The 20988-nt window shown below is 44.1% G+C and overlaps 1 protein-coding gene across 1 annotated transcript in view; it reads right to left on the bottom strand.

The window, feature by feature from the left end:
• Positions 1-20988, bottom strand: part of Pip4k2a (phosphatidylinositol-5-phosphate 4-kinase type 2 alpha) — a 164480-nt gene that overhangs the window by 100021 nt on the left and 43471 nt on the right. The window lies entirely within an intron of this gene.

The following is a 20988-nucleotide window of genomic DNA, read 5'->3' as shown; positions in this document are numbered from 1 at the left end:
CTTTTCATGCCCCTTCTGGCTCAGGCAGGGTGTCTCAGGAAGAGGGGTGGCCCTCCGAGGATGCCAAGGGGGCTCTGTGGAGCCCCACCTATGGTGTAATATAGTTCGATCTGACCCAGTTTTAACCACTTACCAAAGAGATATACTGGGGCCTTGCTGGGTCATTCCTGGGACCAAGAGCTGAGATAGTCAATGACTGGATGATCAAGGGGCATTTTTTTTCTCAGAAAAGTAAACCGAGTATTTATTATAACACCACAAAGACTGTCAAACAGGAAGCTTAGAGGGGCTGGTGAGAGCAGGGTAGGAAACAGAATGCCTTTGTAATAATAATAAATATACCACTTTATTATATATACGTATTATATATAAATATTGCTATTATTGTTTCATGGGCTCCAAGAAATAATAAGTGGGGCAGGGAGGACTAGAGACCATGAGTAAGAAGGAGGGAGGGCATAGGGGATCTTCAGCACCACAGCATGGGGCGGGTGAATAAGATTCGTGCAGATAATTTCATATCTAAATGACAATGTGTTTCCTGTTCTGTCCTAAAGTAAACATGCCATTATTTTATGGAAGGCTACAGGAGCAGAGGTAGAAGCACAAACCCAGATGAGAAAATGAAAGGTGAAGGAGGCGTTGAGAGTTAGCGATAACATGAGACCCATCTCACCTAGCACTGTGAAGGGAAAGCCAGCGCGAACACTGCCCGCATTCAACAAGAAAAGATGGCCGATGTGAGAGCTGGCCCACGACACTTCTTCCCATGAACACACATCTCATATGACCCCCTAACAGATCAGAGGAGATGGTGGAAATCTTCTGCTCATCAGGTCCAGGGAGGGAGCTTGAAGTGCAGCTACCATTAAGTGACTCCATGTACATGAACTCACAAGTGAACATGAGGACCCTTTGGAGTACTCAACAGCACTGCCAAGATGCCGCAGGAGAATCCTGATGTGGGATATGTGCCCACCGTATGAAGATACATTGCTGTGATTGATTTAATAAGGAGCTGAACAGCCAATAACTAGGCAGGAGGTATTGGCAGGACTTCCGGACAGAGAGAGGAAGCTTGATGAGATAATTGATACGGGGGGGGGGGGGGGATACCAACAAGACATGGAGGGAGTCTAGGACACACAGAAAGAAAGATAAAAAGCTATGTGGTAAAATGTAGACTAATAGAAATGAGTTAATTTAAGGTATAAGAGCTAGTTAGGAACAAGCCTAAGCTATAGGCTGGGCTTTCATAATCAATAAGTCTCCGTGTCATTATTTGGGAGCTGGCTGGAGGGGCAGAGAAAGACTAGTTACAGAATCCAGCATCAGGCCTAGCAGAGGGCTAAGAAAAGGCAAACAAATATCGTATGTGAAAAGAAGAGCAAAATTCCAAGAAAAATACACAGGGAATGAAAACTCCAAGGGCACGTCTCTCCTCTCTACGACCCACCATCATCCAGGCCTGGAGAACCCCTTCCTTCAAGACTGTTTAGATTTGATTGTCTTCATTTTCAAAGCCTGCCTGGAAAATTGTGGCCCTGCCAGATCTTCCTGTTGGGCTACCACCAGTTAGATCACATGACCCAGGGGTTATCTACTGTTTATTTTCCACACCCCTCTCTTCTACAAAGATTCCAGCTTCTGATATACAAGTAAAAAAAGAAACATTAAATGCCTAACAATGGATGATATTAAGCATAGAAAATACTTAGAGAACAAAAACCCCTCACAGTTAGAAATGTAGGAGAGTCCGTTAATTCCTTAACTCCTTACACTGTAGGCACTCCGCTGATACCGCTGATACCGTTAGCTGGCATTACACAGGCCTTGGGCTATTACCTACCCAAAGAAGAGCCCTCACAAAAGAGGTCCGCCCACAGGGCAGCTTCTTTTTATTATTCCTCTTATTCCGATTTTTACAGGTGCCGTTGAAAGTATTTAAGCACATGTTCTAGATAATACGCATTTTATCTGTTCCCAGCATTTTCACTCAGAATGGAAAACGGTCATGAATATGTGACTTTTCCCTGCTATTTCATACATATTTTTGATTTTTATGGAAGAAACCCCAGCACATGTGATCTTTACTTAAGCAGTTTCTCTCCAGGAAGCACAGAAAGCAGATTAACCACAATCAAACACAACCCCCTCCTGGCTCTTGTGGTCTGCAAGAGGCACATTTTCTCCACATGTTCCCAGGCAACAAGTATAATTGAATGTAGCTATTTAGAATACACTCCAAGCCTAATGAGCAAGAAGTGGCCGTGCCAGACCACAATGTCTTTGAGAGATCAATTTGGCCAATAAAAGCTGGAGACTACACACGTTCTTCAAACAGAAAGAAAGTAATTCAGTGGGTTATCTGTGCTCGTCAGAGTGGGGCTGAAGATGCGCGGCAAGCACGCGCCGCACACCAGCAGCTGACCTTCAAGAGTCAGTCTTCTGACTTCCCTCAAAATGCCAGTTTTCTAAGTCAAATGGCCCTGATACGATAATTAACTAACTAGACCATGGTAATATGTTCACTTGTAGATCTAATTGGAGTTTAGCTGTCTGTCGTCCAATTTAAAAGAATAAAAATTTCACTAAAACCTTTTGTTGTTGTTGCACAATACATCTGTTTAATGGCTTCTCTAGAAGGCCGTGCCAAATTCTAAATGCTCCATCATGCATTTATTTACCAGTTATCAGGCAACTTATGAATAATTTAACATTTTCCGGTATTCCTTTATCAGATGGGTCTACAAATGTCTGAAAGAGTCTTTCTCTTTGGACTGTATTTTTCCCACTCAGAAAGAAAAGTTTCTGTATTGTTTAAAGTTAACTTTCTGGTTCTTGCCGAGCCCAGGTCTCACTGCGTGTTGCAGGCAGTCCTCAAGCTTCTGGTCCTCTTACCTCAGCCTGGCCACTGCTGGGCCTGCGGGTGTGCCCCCACGCATGCCCTTAGAGCTCGTGTTCTTAAGCTATCAACTTGACTGTCGCCTGAATTCTCTTCTACACAGACAGGCAGTGATTGGCGCTGCTCTGAATCTGTGGAGTAGTCCACAGTTGTCACTGCTTCCCATGGAAGAGCCACTGTAGTGGGCACAGAGGGGGTGGCCAGACAGCAGCCTGAGGGTCGGAAGTGACTGGAGAGGTGATATACAGGATGAGAGGCAGGAGGTGGATGTAGGCTAATGGTTAACTGGACAGTAGAGCAAGCTGGCTCCCTTCCGTACAGCTGCAGCGGCAGACACAAAACCAGCCCTGCAGGAGGGGCAGGCCACGGCCACAGCGGTCCCCTCAGTGAGTGGTGTAGTCCATGCAGTCCCTGCCAAAAGCCTAGACCATTTTGTTTCTATTTTCCTAAGGCCGTTCATATCACCTGCCTTGTCCTCAATCCTCACAGGCAGTCTCTCCCTGCACACAGAAGACAGCTCAGTCTCTGTGTGCTGTACCTGCTTTACTTACTCCTTTAAAATCCTTGGGGACAGAAATGAAGTTTGAGCTAATCATGGGGTTGGCTCATTAAGCACTATACTAAACCCACACATGGCCAGACTGTGTCCCAAACCTTTCTAGACCAGTCCTCCAGCACAAATGGCACCCCTCTTTCCCAAGCCGGTAGGGACTTCTTGGACACTGGTGACCAGACAGCCCATCACAGGAATTGCAGGTGGCTGTAAATACCATACAGCCACAGCACTCTTTCTCAGTCCCCATTTCCTTCACTGTAAAATGGAAGCGGGAGTACCTGCACTCATACCTTGTCACGGAGCACCAGAGAACACTGCTGGAGCACTATGCAAGCAAGAGCACGGGCTTCTTCTCAGTTTACTATTAATAAGGCGAGTTTCGGCCTCAGGCACACACTCTCATTTCAGTAGCATTTGTACATCAGCACAGCACAGTTCTAATCTTTCAAATTAGTTTCTGTGGTACACGTGTGCATGTGTTATTCATGTGTGTGAGCACATGATGTTTAAAGGGTGTGAGCACGTTTTGTGTGTGAACACAAGCACGCAGAAACCTGCGACTCAAATCAGTTTTCCCCAAAGATTCTGTTTTCTATAACTGAACTCAGAGTGATACAGGACTCAATATGTATTTAACAACCAGTAATTAATATTCATGACTTGATAAGCTACACGTGACCATTCTTATCTATTCCTCGCAGTCACCGTCCTCCTGCACCGAGCCGTGCCATTCTGGCAGCTATTTCTGCAAAGTAATGTCTACATGGTGACAGACACCCTGGCTATAGCAACCCTAAGAAATAAGTAAAATTGGAAGGTTTAAGTAGCTATGATTTAGAAAGAAAATCCTGAAGCATATTATTTGATGAGTTGATGGTAATTATTACTTTCATAACAGCCAACGGATATTAAAATGACGCATGGAAAATCAATCTCCATCCCCCTGCCTAATAAACTCAGTCAGCACTCAGATGACAGTCCGTGTGTGCAGCCAGAGAAGCGGGAAATGATATGTATCCAGTGAACACTATGTCAGAAGAAAATCCCAATTGAAAAACACATTCCAGCAACGGCCGTCCCGGGGTATGAATCATCTGGTAAATTAAGCTCAGGGCGACATCCATGGACAAGTCTGTTTGCCAGGATAGATAAGGAACGTATGGAAAATGAGGAAACCCTCAGATATGGGGGGGAGGGGACATAAGGAAATGAAGGAGGTCAAAGGTCAAACTTTCTAACCCAAGGGAAGCCATTTCCTTCCCACGCTCCCAGCCCTCTTCTGAGAACACCTCCATCCCCAGGCCACGGTGATGAGAACATCTGTTCTTGAACGTGTACAGGCCTGAGTCCCCTGGCGACAGCAGGCTGTCTCACCACCTTCTTCATTTTTCTCTTACATTCAATGCCACAAACACAACTGTCCATGCCCAGTGTGAGGAATAAACAGGAACACAGCAGTGCCTTTCCTCCCACAGGCCAGTGGGTCACAGCACTGCCCTAGTGATCCTGTCCCAAGACTGTGTGCTGGGATTGTCATCCGAACTGACTTTGTGTTGGTTTGTTATGCTGGGTGTTTGGTTTTGAGATGAGGTCTCGCTATCTCACCACTGTGCCAAGACTGGGTTTGAATTTGCGGCTCCAGTGGCTCTCCCTGTGTCAACCTCCTGAGAGCTGTGACTCTCGGGAAGGCCCCACAGCATCGGGCTCACCTACAGTCTCAACATTAGGGAGGCCTTCAGCAGATCCTGGGGTCCGAATGACTGCTGATCTGTGGATCAGAATTCACAGGAAGAGGAAGCAGTTGTAGTGTCTGAGGTGCCTGGGAGTCTCTGTAAACAGTCACTGGATTCTGGTGGGTGAGTATGGTGCTCCCGCCTGCTGCTCAGCCCTGATGTAATAAGCAGGAAGGGAAACCCCACAGCGAGGGGTTCTGGAAAGGCAAATGATTTTGCTGGGCACAGATGCCCAAGGCCATTAATAATTCCAATTTAATTGTGAAAAACAGATGTTATAGTAAAATTTTCAAAAAAAACCCTGAATCACATAATTATTTCCAGAAATGCTATAAACATGTTCCTAGAGGATAAATGACTTTATTTCCTCGGGGTCGGTCGGTCAGTCACTCAGCCCTTATTGAACTTCTTCCTGGGAGAAGATTCATTCTTAAGAAAATGGAAAATACAGTTCTTACTTTCCAAGAATGTACTGGGGAAAGAGAAAGGGATGTGCCAACACACGCTGGAAACAGACACGCAATGCCAACACACGCTGGAAGCAGACACGTGATGTCAACACACACTGGAAACAGACCTGCAATGCCAACACATGCTGGAAGCAGACACGTGATGTCAACACACACTGGAAACAGACCCGTAATGCCAACACGCACTGGAAACAGACCCGTAATGCCAACACGCACTGGAAGCAGACAAACTATCCAACTTACAAGGCATGAAGAACCTAAAACAAGAAAGACTCCTTAGCGTAGGCCAAGAACTTTATTATATTATTTATTTTGGAGACAATGTCTCACTATGTAGCCCAGGCTGGCCTGGCACTCAGAGATCTGTCTGCCCCTGTTGTAGAATATTTCTTTACATGGTGTGAAGATATTTCACTGCAACTGGTTTAATACAAAGCTAAATGGTCAATAGCTAGACAGGATTTCCAGGGCAGAGAGAACACTAGGAAGAAGGGAGGAGTTGCTAGGAGTCGCCAGGCAGACACAGAGGAAGCAGGAAAGCAACATGGGCAGAGCAAAAGTAATAAAGCCACACGGCAGGAAGTAAATTAATAGAAATGGGTTGATTTAAGTTAAAAGAGCTAATTAGAAACAAGCCTAAGCTATTGGCTGAGCTTTTGTAATAAATAAGAATTCTCTGTGTGGTTATTTGGGAGCTGGCAGGTGAGACAGAAGAGTCTGCCTACATACCTCTGCCTTCCCAATGCACCACCATCTGAAGAGGCAGCAGGAATGAAGGTCGCTAACTATACTGAACAGAGCTAGTTAGTTGTCATTAAGAAGTAAAGTCTTCAAGTTTCCTTAGGTTGGTTATGCATGTAATTTCGAGCAAATATGTGGTCTTCTTGCTGGCCCTGGCCAAGCCTTTCCTCAGGAGCAAGGCAGTGAGGGCCATAGTCCAGGGCAGATCTGTTTTTTTTTTTTTTTTTTTTTAATTTTAGGCACATTAAAATCACTGGGCCAAGGCTTTCCCTCCCCTCTTTGGTAAGAAGATCCCACTATGTAGCTGTGCTGTCCTGAACCTCACTAGGTAACCCGGACTGTCTTTTAACTTGCAAACTCCCTGCTGCAGTGGGGTGAATCCTGGGAAGGTGGGTGTGAGCTCGCCCATGCTCAGTTCAGCCTTACTGAGTTTAACTGGGGATTATAACACTGTATCACAGGGTACTACACGAGATCTGAAAAGAAGGCTTTACAGATTACAAATAAAGAAATCTGTGGCAAAAATGGGTTGGGGGTTGTCAGAGGAAAATCCAGAGACAGAAAAGAGAGGCAGTTCTCCGAGGAGAGATGAAAGGATGGCAGGGGTGGGGGTGGGGGAGGAATGGGATGCCCTGAGGGACACTGAGGGACAGAGGTGCGTGTGGAAAGTCAAGACGGGATCAGCACTGACGACGCTGCCTTCGGAGACTCTTATATGGCATGTGAGTTCTTACTTTGGTACACTAGTCTCGGCTCCTGTGTGTTCAGAAGCAGACAGCTATCTGGGATGGGGCCTCTGCAGAAGCTGGAGGCACCATTTGTGACAGTTGCTATGTCTTCTAGAACTGTCCCTGCAGGAGCCTGATGGTGTATGCTTCCAGCGCAGCCTCTTCTTTTCACCAGCTCACAGCTGTGTGGGCTTTTGTTTTGAAACTACAGGTAAAACATCAAGAACAGAAGCAACCACTGATCTTTTGATGTATTTCCTTCTGAAGTAGCCTGCAGGTGGCTGAGCTCAAGTTAGAAGCAATTCTGTAGCTTGGCTTATCTCCTTGTAAACTTCTCCAAAATATGGTCATGAGTGGATGCTCAGCAACTAGTCAGTGAAATGTAAACACACTGGCAGGGTAGAAAATATCCCAGCATGCATCTCTACCATAACTCACTTTCTTAGGGACTATTGACGGACCACTCCCCAGACATTCAAATGGTACAATATTTTAAGTCAGGAATCCCGTTTCTTGGTTCCTGTCTTAAGGGCAGTGTCTTTTATGTAGTATGGTACTATTTATTCTCCAGGAAGTTTCCATGGGAGAGTCACAGGGGGTGCAACGGATGCCATAAGCTCTGCTATGAAGCGCCCACACTTTAGCACTTTGGGAATGTTAAACCAAAAGTTGTACCCATCCTCAAGGGTCAAGTTCATATCCATCTGCTCTACATTAATGCCGCAATGACTCCAGTTCTCTCTGCACACTGAAGGAGATAGTGTATGATTGATATATATAAAACAGATTATGGCTTAAGTGTTCTGTTTGTCGTTGTTGTTTCCTCTTTCTTCCTAGCTGCTGGACCCTAGCTGCTCTGCCCTGCCTCTCCTCAGTTCTCTGGTAACAACTTCCCACGGTCTCACCTTGTATGCCAGCCCCTTTCTGATTCCAGAGCCGGAACTTGACCTGCGCCCAGAAAATAGGCACTCCTGTGCAGTGAGAATGGTAGCTCCTGCTGGGACAGACCAACTCCCAACTGGGCCAGCTACTGCCCTGCCTACGATCTGGACTCTCAGTTAGGGGCAAGTGACTCTGCCCCGCTGCACTCGATGATGAGAAAAGAAAGGCTGGAGCTTTGGGGCTATCTTGCTACCTTAAGGGTAAAGATAATCAAGCACAGAGCACAGAGGGACAGCTTGAAGCCAGCAGCAGTTACCCACGTGAGCCTCTGGCTGCAGCAACACCTGGACTTCCCATTCTGATTAAAACAGTTCATTTTCTGCCACTTGCAAACCCGATTTTGAAAAGAGTCCCAAATGACTTGTCAATTAGATGTTAAAGTCCCTTAGCCTGATTAAGTGTGCCCTGGTTCCCAAGGGCATCCAAAGAGTGTTCAGCATTCAATGTCAGTGCACTCAGCAGGTCCAGGGTCAGGTTTTATTTTGTTCTGCATCTGCCCCAGCACACAATACTGTGTTGACATGGCCCGCAGTGACTGTCACTTTGCAGAGTTCAGGCCTCCCACAGGAACACAACACTCTCATAAGCGTCAACAGTCCACGCCCACTGGTGGAGACAACCCTGCTGGCAGTACAGGACTTCCTGCCTCGGTGACAGGAAGCATCACCTGCAGAAGTCCCCAGAAAGGCTGGGAACCATTCTCAAACACTTATGGTAATGATGCTTTTTAGGAACACAGCCACCAGTTTGCCCCTGCCTTCGTATCTTAGGGGCTCATGCCAGACTTTAGAGGGAACTGCATACATTTTGGAGTTTTGCTTTTGTAAACTTGTGACAATTCCTCCAGAAGCAATTTTAGACTTTCCTCTTTGTCCACAAGATCTCCAAAAGGATGCCCTTAGCATCATCAATAAAACGGGTGCACCTACACTGAATTTAACACTCAGGATTTGGGGTGGATGTAGATACATACACGAGCACTATTTAAAAAATAACTTTTCAGCTGGCCTTAGAAAGCGAGCCTTACGTATTTGGGGGTACTACAACCTCTACCGAGGCCACTGCTATAAAAATGTGGCACCAGAAGTGCAGGCAGAAAAAGAAACACATAATTTCTCCCTACGCAACCTATGAATAAAACACACTAGTGCTTTGCTCGCCCCACAACAGAACTGTTTCCTCAATTTTCTTTGTTGATCTCAGAGTTACACACTGGAAGGTTTGCTCTTTGAAATGTGGTGGCACAAGCCATGCCCAAGACAAGTCACTCTGGAAAAATATAACTAGAAAACTAGAAAACGTAAGCTGAGAGAATGACATAAGCTGGGGCAAAAAAAAAAAAAAAAAAAAAAAAAAAACTAGCCAGCAAGTTCACTTCTGGATCAAAACAGTAACAAAATAATATAGCTGGGTGTGGTGGCACACGCCTTTAATCCCAGCACAAGAGGCGGTGGCAGGCAGATCTCTGAGTTTGAGAACAGCCTGGTCTACAAAATAGAGGAGTCTGAAAACCAATGTCAATAAACTCAAAACAACAGCAAGAACAAAAGATGTAACCTAGCAAAAGACCAAAACATAACGATAGTGAATTCAAGATCAGCAATCAGAATAAAAATCACACTTCTCTGATTTAAAAACAATGATTAGCCTTTTAGCTATGCCAATCCAGCGGCACCACAGAGCTGTCTGCGGCTGCAGACCCCAGGGGGTGAGTCACCCTCGTCTTAACTCAGCAGTTACTGTAAGTCCAGTAATATCACACATGTTTTACAGACATTACCCCTGAAAGTCTGCGGAACAATCTCATTACAGGTGGATTTTTATCTCCATTTTAAAGAAGACAAAATTGAATTGGGAGAAATTTAATAACTTACCCAAGTTTGTATTTAATCCTCTAAATATTGGACAATCTAGCTCTAAGCTTTTTGTATCCTCTCCATAAGGGTTCTATAATATCTCTAAGTAAGTTTCCAGGCTTTTCCAAACTCCTGGGGACAGCTCATGTCTGACAAGTTTGGAGCTACATCTCAGCTCTCTCCCTCCAATGTGCAGAAGGTAGATGGACAAGGCCTGCCCCTTCCTCTATGAAACTTCCATTTGAAGACTCTAACTTTCTCTAGCCGTCAATGCCTTATTTTCCCTTTCCCTACACATGCATAGCCCATAGGCTCATGATATATGTCCTTTGAAGCTACAAGACGATTCAAGCACCATGAGTATTAGCTGGACAAAAAGCTTTTATTTAGCAGCCGTAAAGGATAGATCTGGTTCTGGAACAGCAATTCTCAACCTATGGGTACAGACTCTTTGGGGGGGTCAAATGATCCTTTCACGGGGTTGCCTAAGGCCACTGGAAAACACAGATATTTACATTATGACCCAGAATAGTATCAAAAACAGTTCTGAAGTAGCAACTAAAATAATTTTATGGTTAGGGTCCCCACAACATGAAGATTAAGGGTTGCAACATCGGGAAGGTCGAGAAGCACTGCTGTAGAGGGTGTAGGGTTGGTCATGAGTTGGCTGATGAAGCTTACACCCCTCCTATCCACAGCAAAACCCTCGGCCCTGTGGCTGCAAGGTCTCCTTTAAGGACTGTCTCCAGGACACTGGCTCCTAGGGAGGTATGAACCTATTTCCTGTACCCCTGACTGTGGCACCTACTCCCTGCCATAATGCTTGGTACATAATCAGGGTCCTAGAAATGTTTAGAGGATTCTGAACTTTCTGTTTTGAAGGGCAGGTAGGAAATTAGATGAGAGGGCGGATCTCTGTCCTCTGTGAGTCACAGGATCCTGGGAAACCAATACCAGCACTGGCCCATCTCTGTCTGCGCAAGATGTGTGCTCCTGAAACATAACAAGATTTGTAAGCTGAGTCAGCCTTGTGCTGGCCCTCACTAGCCACGCCTTTATCAACCACAACACTTCATCAGGCTTTTCTTTCATAATCTATGCTCCCTTTCACATCAATACACTGTACCTTTTAATTCTAGAAACGTACATGATAGTTGAAAGTAAAAAAAAATATGTATGCTACTATGATGCTGATTATCTTGACTTATGCATTCAACAGGTAGAGAGCTGTCATTATTCTCATTTCTATGTATCTGTCCAAATCCCCAGCATTGGGAGTGGACTCTAATGTGAACTCTGAACTCGGGATGGCAGGTGTCAATGTAGGAACACTGATTTTTAATAAACGTGTCCCCGTGGTATGGAAAATCAAAGTGAGGGAAGTTGTAAGTGTGTGGGGATAGGAGGCCCAAAGGAACTCCCCATTCCTCTTAGTAATTTCACTGAGAACCTGAAGTGGCTCTCAGAAATAAAGTTTATTTTTAAAGGGACACAGAACAGGAATCATCTCAGATAGTGTACCTTACTGAGAGCTAAGTGCTGGGCCTTAGACCTTAGCCACCCTTGCAAACCACATGCAACAAAGATAGGATAATCAGCAAACACCTGAAAACTAATCACACGGAGTTTTGTTGTGACTGATAAATTCTTGAAAATTCACCTTTTTCTTAGTCTGAGCCATGGGTATTGGGAGGCATCTATCTGTCCAGATGCACTTTCTAAAGAGAACAATGGTGAGAGTCAAAGCCACGGGCCTGGGTTGCTGAGGCAGGAAAGAAACAGGTGGTGTGTGGAAGCCAGCAGAGGGGAGTATTCTAGAAGAGATGACCTTCCTCCAGGATAATGGCAGGGTCAGTGGACGGCAGCCACCGCTCAGGGAGATCCTGCGGCCTCTAAAGCTCTGGGGCACTGCCTTCATACGTCGTGCTAACAGTGTGGGCTAGGCAGGTGTACATCCGAGGTGTACAAGCTGGCCGAGGACAAGGGACTTGCTTGTTACTGCTTTGCACTCCTCTGACACAACTACTGATGGATGACCGGGTGACTGGCAAGTAAATATTTGCCTTTTAGTGTCTGGGGGCAGGAAGTTACAGGTGCTGGAAGAGAGGGACCCAGCGTGGAGAAAAGAGAACGGGGGGGGGGGGGGGGGGCTGAGAAAACAGCGTGACTCTGAGCAAGGGGACCGGCACAGTGAAAGAATGCTGACAAGGAACTCGGCCAGACACCAAAGGATCGTAAATTAAAGTTCCTTACCTGAAAGATACAATAACCTTGGCAGTTTATTACAAACCCAGGGTTTGGAAAGGTGAGAGCAATAGATGACAAGAGGAAGACGCCAAGAATGTCCACAGTTCACGTCCCAGGGAGAAGAGGCTGGCTGCCCTCCCCACTGGGCCCCCACGACCAGTCTCGCCTGCCCCTTGCTCATGCCTGCAAGCCCACTGGCTTAATGCAGGCACCAACATTCCTCTACTGCATTGTATTCTGTATCAGCTCTGCCTCTAGCTCCATACATCAGCCCCCTGGGGAAACCCTTTCCTAAACAATTCAAAGAACCAAGGCCTTCCCTAATACAGAGGAGTTTCTCCCTGGTCTGGTTCAGCATTTCTGAGCAATTCCACTGAAACCTGGAGATGGTTTCTGAGGTGGTGTGCTGTAAGCTCTCCAAAGGGCAGCCTCGATTTGCCATCTGTATGCACGCCAAGAGACTCAACTGAAAACATTCTGCACGTAATTACAGGTTCTTGCGTCCTGTGCTCAGCTCTGCCCTTTAATATGCAGGGTACACTATTGTTCAACTGGGAGAAATACAGACTTTTCAGCTAGCTTAAAATCTCACTTCACAGTGAAGTTGAGCACATGAAAAAGGAGCCTGTAACCTGACGTCCACTTGCATCATTTAAAAGCTCACAGACAGCACCAGGAAATGCAGAAAACGTCACTGACAAATCCCAGCCTGGGCCTACTGGGGAGTGCCAGTCCACTTGGTTTAGCATGGAGCTCTGCAGACAGATCATGCTGGCAGATGGGAAACTCCCAAATTCTGGAATCATTCTTTCGGCTTCTACTCTTCCTACTGACAGTCGGGTGACCATTGGCAGACCAACCATTGTAGCCTCGCATCAACAACTCGGGAGAATCCTGACAATTCTGGCTGGATTTAACCTTGGCTTTCCACTTCACTAGCGATGTGATTTCCAAGGGTAGATTTATGAGACTCTTTTCTTGCCTATAAAAAGGACTGTTTATTGGGACCATAACATAGCAACAGATGTCCATTATAAAGTTGCTAAATTAGCAAATAAACAAACACTTAGCTAGAATAATGTATGTGAAGAAAGGGCACACAGTAAGTGCCTAATAAAGTAGCTTAACCTTCATCTTCTCCCCTAGTTGTGAAGAAATCTTGTAATACGTAATTTTTATGTGTTTTGGAGTTGTTTTTTTCTTAAAGTATCAACTGATCGTTTTATCTAATTATAAGAAGCACATTTATATACCCAGAATCGTATTTATTTGAATACCAACAGCATGGTTACTAAGAGTTTGGAGTTTTCTCAGAATGGTGACACAATGTCAAGAGAGAGAAAAGAGATTATCCAGGAATACCCACTGAGTTTATTATTGCTGTTATTCTTATCATGATAGTACTATTGTGAATTTGCACACATATGCTCATGAGCAAGCGTGTGGAACCACGTGGTTCCAGGGATCAGTGTTCTCTCCATCCACGTGGTTTCAGGGATCAGTGTTCTCTCCATCCACGTGGTTCAAGGGATCAGTGTTCTCTCCATCCACGTGGTTTCAGGGATCGGTGTTCTCTTCACCCACGTGGTTTCAGGGATCAGTGTTCTCTCCATCCAATGATTCCAGGGATCGGTGTTCTCTCCATCCAGTTGGTTTCAGGGATCAGTGTTCCCTTCATCTATGTGGTTTCAGGGATCAATGTTCTCTCCATCCATGTGGTTCCAGGGATCAGTGTTCTCTCCATCCACGTGGTTTCGGGGATTAAACTTAAGTCATCAGGTTTGTGCAGCACACACTTTTATCCTGAATCATCTCAATGGCCCGAGTCACTGCATTTTTAAGATCGATCAAGTTATTATAGGTGATAGTCCCGAGGGTTTATGTGCACCACATGTGTGTGGGTGCCTGGGGAGGCCAGTGGGAACTGGAGTCACAGGCAGTTGTAATCTGTCTGATATGTGTGCTGGGAATCAAACTTGGATCCTCTGCAGGAACAGTAAGTACTCTTAACTGAGCCATCTCTCCAGTTTCCCAAGCCACTTTATTATATTTTGATATGCAATCACTAGACATTTTTCTATACAACGTTCTATAAATAATTTTACAAAATAATATATGCATATTATTAACTAATTACTGATTTTAATCCCTTTCAAATATTAGATTAATTTCACTAATTTTTTCATCTGAATGCATAATTATATTGTGATTTGTAACGGCATAAATCTCAATTGGATAGTTCTTAATATAATGTCATCTTGGTGGGCATGGTGGCGCATACCTTTAATCCCAGCTCAGGAGAAAGATACAGGCAGATCTACATGAGTTTGAAGCCAGCCTAGTGTAAAAACTGAGTTCCAGGCCAGCCAGGGATACACAAAGAAAAAGCCTGTCTCAACAACAACAAAAAAAGAAGAAAGGAAGGAAGGAAAAAAGGAAGGAAGGATAAAAGCAAAAAAAAGGAGGGAAACCTAAAACAAAAACAAAAAATTCCAAAACAATAACAACAATAGAAAAACCAGCAGCAGCAGCAACAAAAAAAGAAAAAAGAAAAAGACCAATCCCCGCCCCCAAAAAAATACAATATCACCTTATTTTTACACATTTGTAATTTTCCCTTCACTTCGATCATTACAAACAGGCTGCATCATAAGCAAGTTTCTAATTCACTACACCATAATACGTCCTTAGGAAAGGAATTATGGAACTGGGCATATATTCTTGTGTATAAGATGTATTCCCAGCTTCTGTTCAATTAGCACCAGTTCCATTAAGCATTGTTTCATTTGCACTGACATTACTGAGCTTGTGGGTCATTCACAGTTCTGTATTGGTGGTTTTTCCGTTTGTGTTTTCTCGCCCATGTTCTACAGACACACCCTTCATGTTGATCACACACTAAGAAGCCTTTGTGCCACCAATCTGCCCGCGTCTTTTGACCATCATGTTTTCTAACGTGGGTCAATCTCTCAGTCTTTCTTCTATTTCCAGGTCAGTATCTGTGTGCATTACAGACAAGAATTCTGTAACACTAAGCTACCTTGGATTCTGACACTAACTGGTGATGTTTGAGAGACTCATCACAAAAGAAATAGTTAGCTGTATGAATTCAATATATATTACTATTGAAGAACGATGGGTATTCTCTGAGTCTCTATTAACACTTTCTGTAGACACAGCCCTGGGTTTTTGTAGGTATCACAGAATCAACATTAGACATAATGGTTCTTTTGTCCTCTGATCAACAAAGCTTTATTTTTCTTTAACATTCTGTAACTATGGGTCTTCAACAATTCAAATAGAAAAAAATGAGGAAAAATATAAACATCTTTCTATATTACCAATATCTAAGACAATCACCATGAATATTCTGATCATTCTTGCACACATGCATTCATTTCTACATTCAATACACCCAAACACAAATACACACAAAGTTACATGAATAAGTGTCTCTTAAATACCTATCATTATCACTTTACTTCACAACCCATGCTCTGATGAAGGAAGAATGGGATGGGGGTGTGTCCGGAGAGGTGGTCCAGCAATGATGGACACCTATTGCTCTCCCAAAGGACCTGTGCCAGGAACCACTCCAGGCAGCCCACAACTGCCTGTAACTCCAGCTCCAGGGTATCGGATGCCTTCATCTGGCTCTGTGGGCACTGCACTTATGTACACTCATACCAAACACACAGATGCACCTAAATAAAATAATTTTAAAATGAATCTTTAATAACACAAAAAACATTTTGTGTTTTTAAAATATGATTAGAAGATATTTAAAAATATTTTATGTCATATGATTCACCGAACCTTATAGAATTTTGTAGATTTCCTCCTATGCTGCTGGTCTAACCCAATTAACTAACTTAAATTTTCCCATTGAATAGATGCACTGCGGCCAAACTATTTCAGTACTAAAAGGTCATTCTCTTTGTTTTCAATGTTCTACTATTACACACAATGATCATTTATACTCACATGTGCGCGCACACGCGCACGCACGCACGCGCACACACGCACAATTTTGTTATTAACCGGTGAACCACTTCTATTTCTATGGAATAGATTATCAAGTATGACTGTGGGATTAAAAGCTACATATTTTTTAAAAATTGATAGTTTTTTCCAATTTTTTTTTTCCAGAATGACTAAACACACAGAACTCTCTATGATGTTTGAGACAGAATTCTAAGAAATCTCACCAAGCAAAGACTGTATCTTAATACAAGTATCTTAATGAAAAAGAGATTAACCAATGAACACATTTTAATTATTCTCTTCAAATCCCAATCCCAATTGTGTTTCTTTTATCATTATCTGTTTCCCAACCCCAATTTATATCATTATGAATTTGCACGTAGAAGTGCGGAAGTGGAGTTTATCTGCTCGGCTAGGATGGATTTCAAAAGGAACACCTAGAAACGTGGAGCTACATTGACGTCAACAGAAAACTTCCTGGCCACCAACCACACTCTTCAGTTTGTCATCTAACCATGGGGACAGGGACCTGAGATAAAAATCCAAAGAGAAACCACAGTCCTTCAAAGCTCCCTTTCCCAACTCAGCAACAAAAAGGTGGCGTTTTATGCAGGTGGACCAGATGGCATTAATTTAGGAAGCTCATCAACCCAAAAGCTATAATCTTAAAGAAAACCAAGAAGAAAGACGCTTCTAAAAGCATCTCAGATGGCAGTTCTAGACACCGAGGAGCTCAGCCATCCTGCACCAGTTCACAGCCGGCTTATCTTCAAATGCTATGTGCAGCCACACAACCTGCAATGTTCTAAAGTTCTCAGCACACTGTTTCCAGGACAGCTACTCTTTTAAAACGGGCCCCACTGGAAACAGAGCTTCAAACAGACACTCATGTTTGATAAGATCCCTCAACACACATCTCCATTTTAACTTAAAAAAAAAAAAGACAATAATCCCCTGCTGGCAGGAATGACACTCTGGCACATTGTCAGAATAGATGGGATTTGCTCCTCTCCAGGAAACTCGGTCCATGGCCGACGTATTTTTATGAGGCATACATGAACAGTACAGACTGGGGTGGGGGGCTGGGAGTGCGGCTCAGGTATAGTACTTGCCTACCACATACTGGGACCCAGGTTCCATCCCAAGTGGGGGGTGTTCATTCATTCATTCTTGTTCTCTCCCACCTGCCCCCACACCCCTTCTCTGAGATCAGGTGAATCCACTCACTATTCATTACAGTAAAACTTACTTCTAAGTAAAATGTATGTTTCTAACCCACACAATATAATTGCACAAAGATAATAATGTATTGACTAAACTAGCTTTAGATAAAATGCATGTTTCCAGCACACTATAACTGTGTAAAGATAAAAATGCATTGCCTAGCACAAAAATCCCTCACTGGAGTCAGAATGAAACTTTCCGCCCTCATGTCAAACACATCAATAAACCAGGTAAACGGAGGTCCTAACGGTTTTATGAGACGCTGAAAAGGCCAGATCTTGACCAACAGCAAGAAAATGAAAGCAAATGGTTTCAGTGGCACTCCATTAGCTAGCGTCAAATTAACAGCTCGCAAGACGAAAATCAGCAGAAAGTTGTGATGCGTGTATAAGCACAACACAACACAGCGCTGTCGAAACAGACCACAATGACTTGTGGATCACCAGGTCTTAACCAGGGCAACACATACCTTAAGATTCTACGAATGGCCCTTTGGCTCCAAACGTGTTGCGCTCATCCAAAAATAAAAACAGGAACAGGACAGTATATTTGTGGAGTTTGACTTGTTTTTTTTTTTCAACAAATTGAGAATTATTTAAAAAAATCAGCAGTCATAAGAAAAAAAACTGTCGCCGGGCAGTGGTGGCGCACGCCTTTAATCCCAGCACTCGGGAGGCAGAGGCAGGCGGATCTCTGAGTTCGAGGCCAGCCTGGTCTACAAGAGCTAGTTCCAGGACAGGCTCTAGAAACTACAGGGGAACCCTGTCTCGAAAAACCAAAAAAAAAAAAAAAAAAAACAACAACAACAACAAAAAAAAAACTGTCATCGACATCTAACAAATGTAATTTTCCTCATGGCAGAATCCATGGGATACAAATTTTTCACACTCAAATAAATCAAAATTATAAAACTGGACTCCCCTTAGACAAGTTAATACTGGCCTTTCTTCGTAACTCGAAAATGTGTCTTTCACACAATTCTCTCTGGCATGTGGAAAGACTGATACATGTACAAAGGACACACAAGAAACCTTTGTTCGGGTGTTAATAGTTTTCCAAAAAGTAGGATGAACTTTTTAGAATCGATAATGGCTCCTACATACGAGAAGCTGTAGAGTTTTCTGGATTTCGGTGTCATGTGTAACCTGTCTCTGAAAGCCCCGCCTTGAAACACCGAAGCAGGGGAGCCTCGCAGCGGTCCTCCGCATTCCAGACCCCGCTAACAATGAGGTGATTCCAAAGCAAAAGCCCCAGTCGTTCTGGGCTGGTGAGCAAAAGCTGCGCTGCGTGAACTAGATGCTTCTTGACTACGTCTGAGCAGGGTACCCAGTAAGCATGCTGTTGGCTTATGAAGTAGGTCCTGAGTAAATGGCTGGGCTCTCTTAAAGTGAGTTTCTGAGCTCATTATTCAAAACTCAGAGTGCAAGATCCAGAATAGCCAATGTTAGGAACAGAATTCTCTTACTAAGCAAGTCCATAAAAGTATAACCTGTAAAGTCCGACGCATGCGTGTCGATGCAGAAGATGCAAACACAATTTCCTTTTACATACTAATCCTATCTGCAACGTTTAGTCATTACACAAAATACTTAAAATTATAAAAGAAAACTTTTCTTTTCTTGGAGGCTGAAGCTTTCAGATAAACATGGGTGGGTTTGGCCTAAAAAGAGATGAGATAATTTCATAGTAAGAGTTGAGGCTGTAATCCTCATGACTTGCTGTTACTCATTTTAATATGCTTCATTTTCAACACAACAGCCCTGACTTCAGTGCCCTACATTTTGTTGTTATCTGATAATAAAGCATTATCCTTATGTAGCGCATTTTTAGCCTAAATTTATTGAGGCGACCATTTGAGCATGTCACTGGAGACTTAAGAACAGCGCATGTAAGCCTTGTGCTTAACTACAAGATTCACGGTTTGGGGAAGGTGACTGAGCCCCACATTGGAGCACTGGACTGAGCTCCCAAGGTCCTGATGAGGAGCAGAAGGAGCGAGAACATGAGGGAGAAAGTCAGGAACGAGAGGGGTGCGTTCACTCATGGAGACGGTGGGACAGAACTAATGGGAGATCACCAACTCCAGTTGGAATGGGACTGATGGATCATGCGACCAAACCCGTCTCTCTGAATGTGGCCAACAGTGGGGGCTGACTGAGAAGCAAAGGACAATGGCTCTGGGCTCTGATTCTTCTGCATGGACGGGCTCTGTGGGAGCCTTCTCAGCTTGGTCGATCACCTTCCTGGACCAGGGGGGAGTTGGGAGGACCCTGGTCTTAGCATAGAGTGGGGAACCCTGATGGCTCCTTGGCCTTGAGAGGGAGGGAGGGGAGGTATGGGTGGAGGGGAGGGGAGGGAAGGGGGAGAAGGAGGGGAGGGAAGGGGGAGGAGGAGGGGAGGGAGGGGGGAGGAGGAGGGAAGGAGATGGAAATTTTTAAATATAAAAAAAAAATAAACCATGAGAAAAAAAATAAAGAAAAAGAATTAAATATATAATTTATTATAATTTATAAAAGATTCACGGTTGTGAAACTCCCTCACAGGAACTGTCATGGTTTTCAACTATAATCAGAAGAAAATGAGTAAAAAGGAAAGAGAGACTGAAGACGGAAAGGCTGTACGCATGTACTAAAGGAAGGGGGTAAATTTTCAGTAGAGAGGTGAGCTGTAAAGAGCAGGAGTGGCGAGAATTCATCTGTGCAGAGCGAAGAGGACGGGCACAACGGTGGGAGCTTAGGGACCCCGCCTACTCCTCATGCATCACTGCAGAATCAGTTCGTGCCCACCCAATGCTGGTAGCTTCAGCTTCCAAGTGGAGGGCATAGGCAATGCAGCTGTGGAAGCTGAGACTAAGCAAGTCACTTCCACACAGGTCTATCAACCTGATGGCTTCCTGATTTCTAACCTGAATGTATTTAATTACAGAGATACAGTAAGGAAACAACTAAAAAAGTACCCTGCGTGTCCAGTCTCCCAAGTTCTGGACTACAGACAGGCTCTCAGATACAAAGCTGCGTCCTTACCTCTGTATGGCGTCTGCTACGAGGCCCATTCACCTATTCAGTGGGCTGCAGATGGTGTATGTCAGGCTCGATTCCTGGGCTACATAGGAAACTCAAAAATGGCTCAGTAAAAGCTTTTTCATAATGAGGACTATCATTTTTTATGGTTTTAAAGCTAAATTAGTAAAATGCATTTTTCTATTTCTCTAGCTTTTACATAAGTTATTTTAAGTAAAAATAAATAAGGAAGGTGAGACAGGAGAATTGCTGGGAGTACAAGGTCAGCCTGAGCTACATAGTATCGGGTGCCAAGATGACATAGCAAAAGATCCTATCACCGAGAGAAGGGGAGGAGGGACACCCACAAATAACCCTTATAGGTTGTCTCTGTGGAAGCAGATGTGACTGAAACAAACTTCAGGACGTCACTCAGAACAGACACAAACGTTCAAAACTGCGACAGCAGAGTAAAGAAGGAAAGCGGAGTTCAGCGCTTCAGATGGTTAAAGAGTGCATGCTTGTGTTTAACCCTAAAATGGCTTCAAATTGAGAAGAAACATAACAGACTACAATTGGTGCAACTGGTTAATTCTGCGATAT

This window comes from Arvicola amphibius, chromosome 6 (assembly GCF_903992535.2).
Source record: "Arvicola amphibius chromosome 6, mArvAmp1.2, whole genome shotgun sequence".
NCBI classification, from domain to species: domain Eukaryota; kingdom Metazoa; phylum Chordata; class Mammalia; order Rodentia; family Cricetidae; genus Arvicola; species Arvicola amphibius.
Note: the sequence above shows the minus strand (reverse complement) of the source record. Positions and strands in the feature narration are given on the sequence as shown.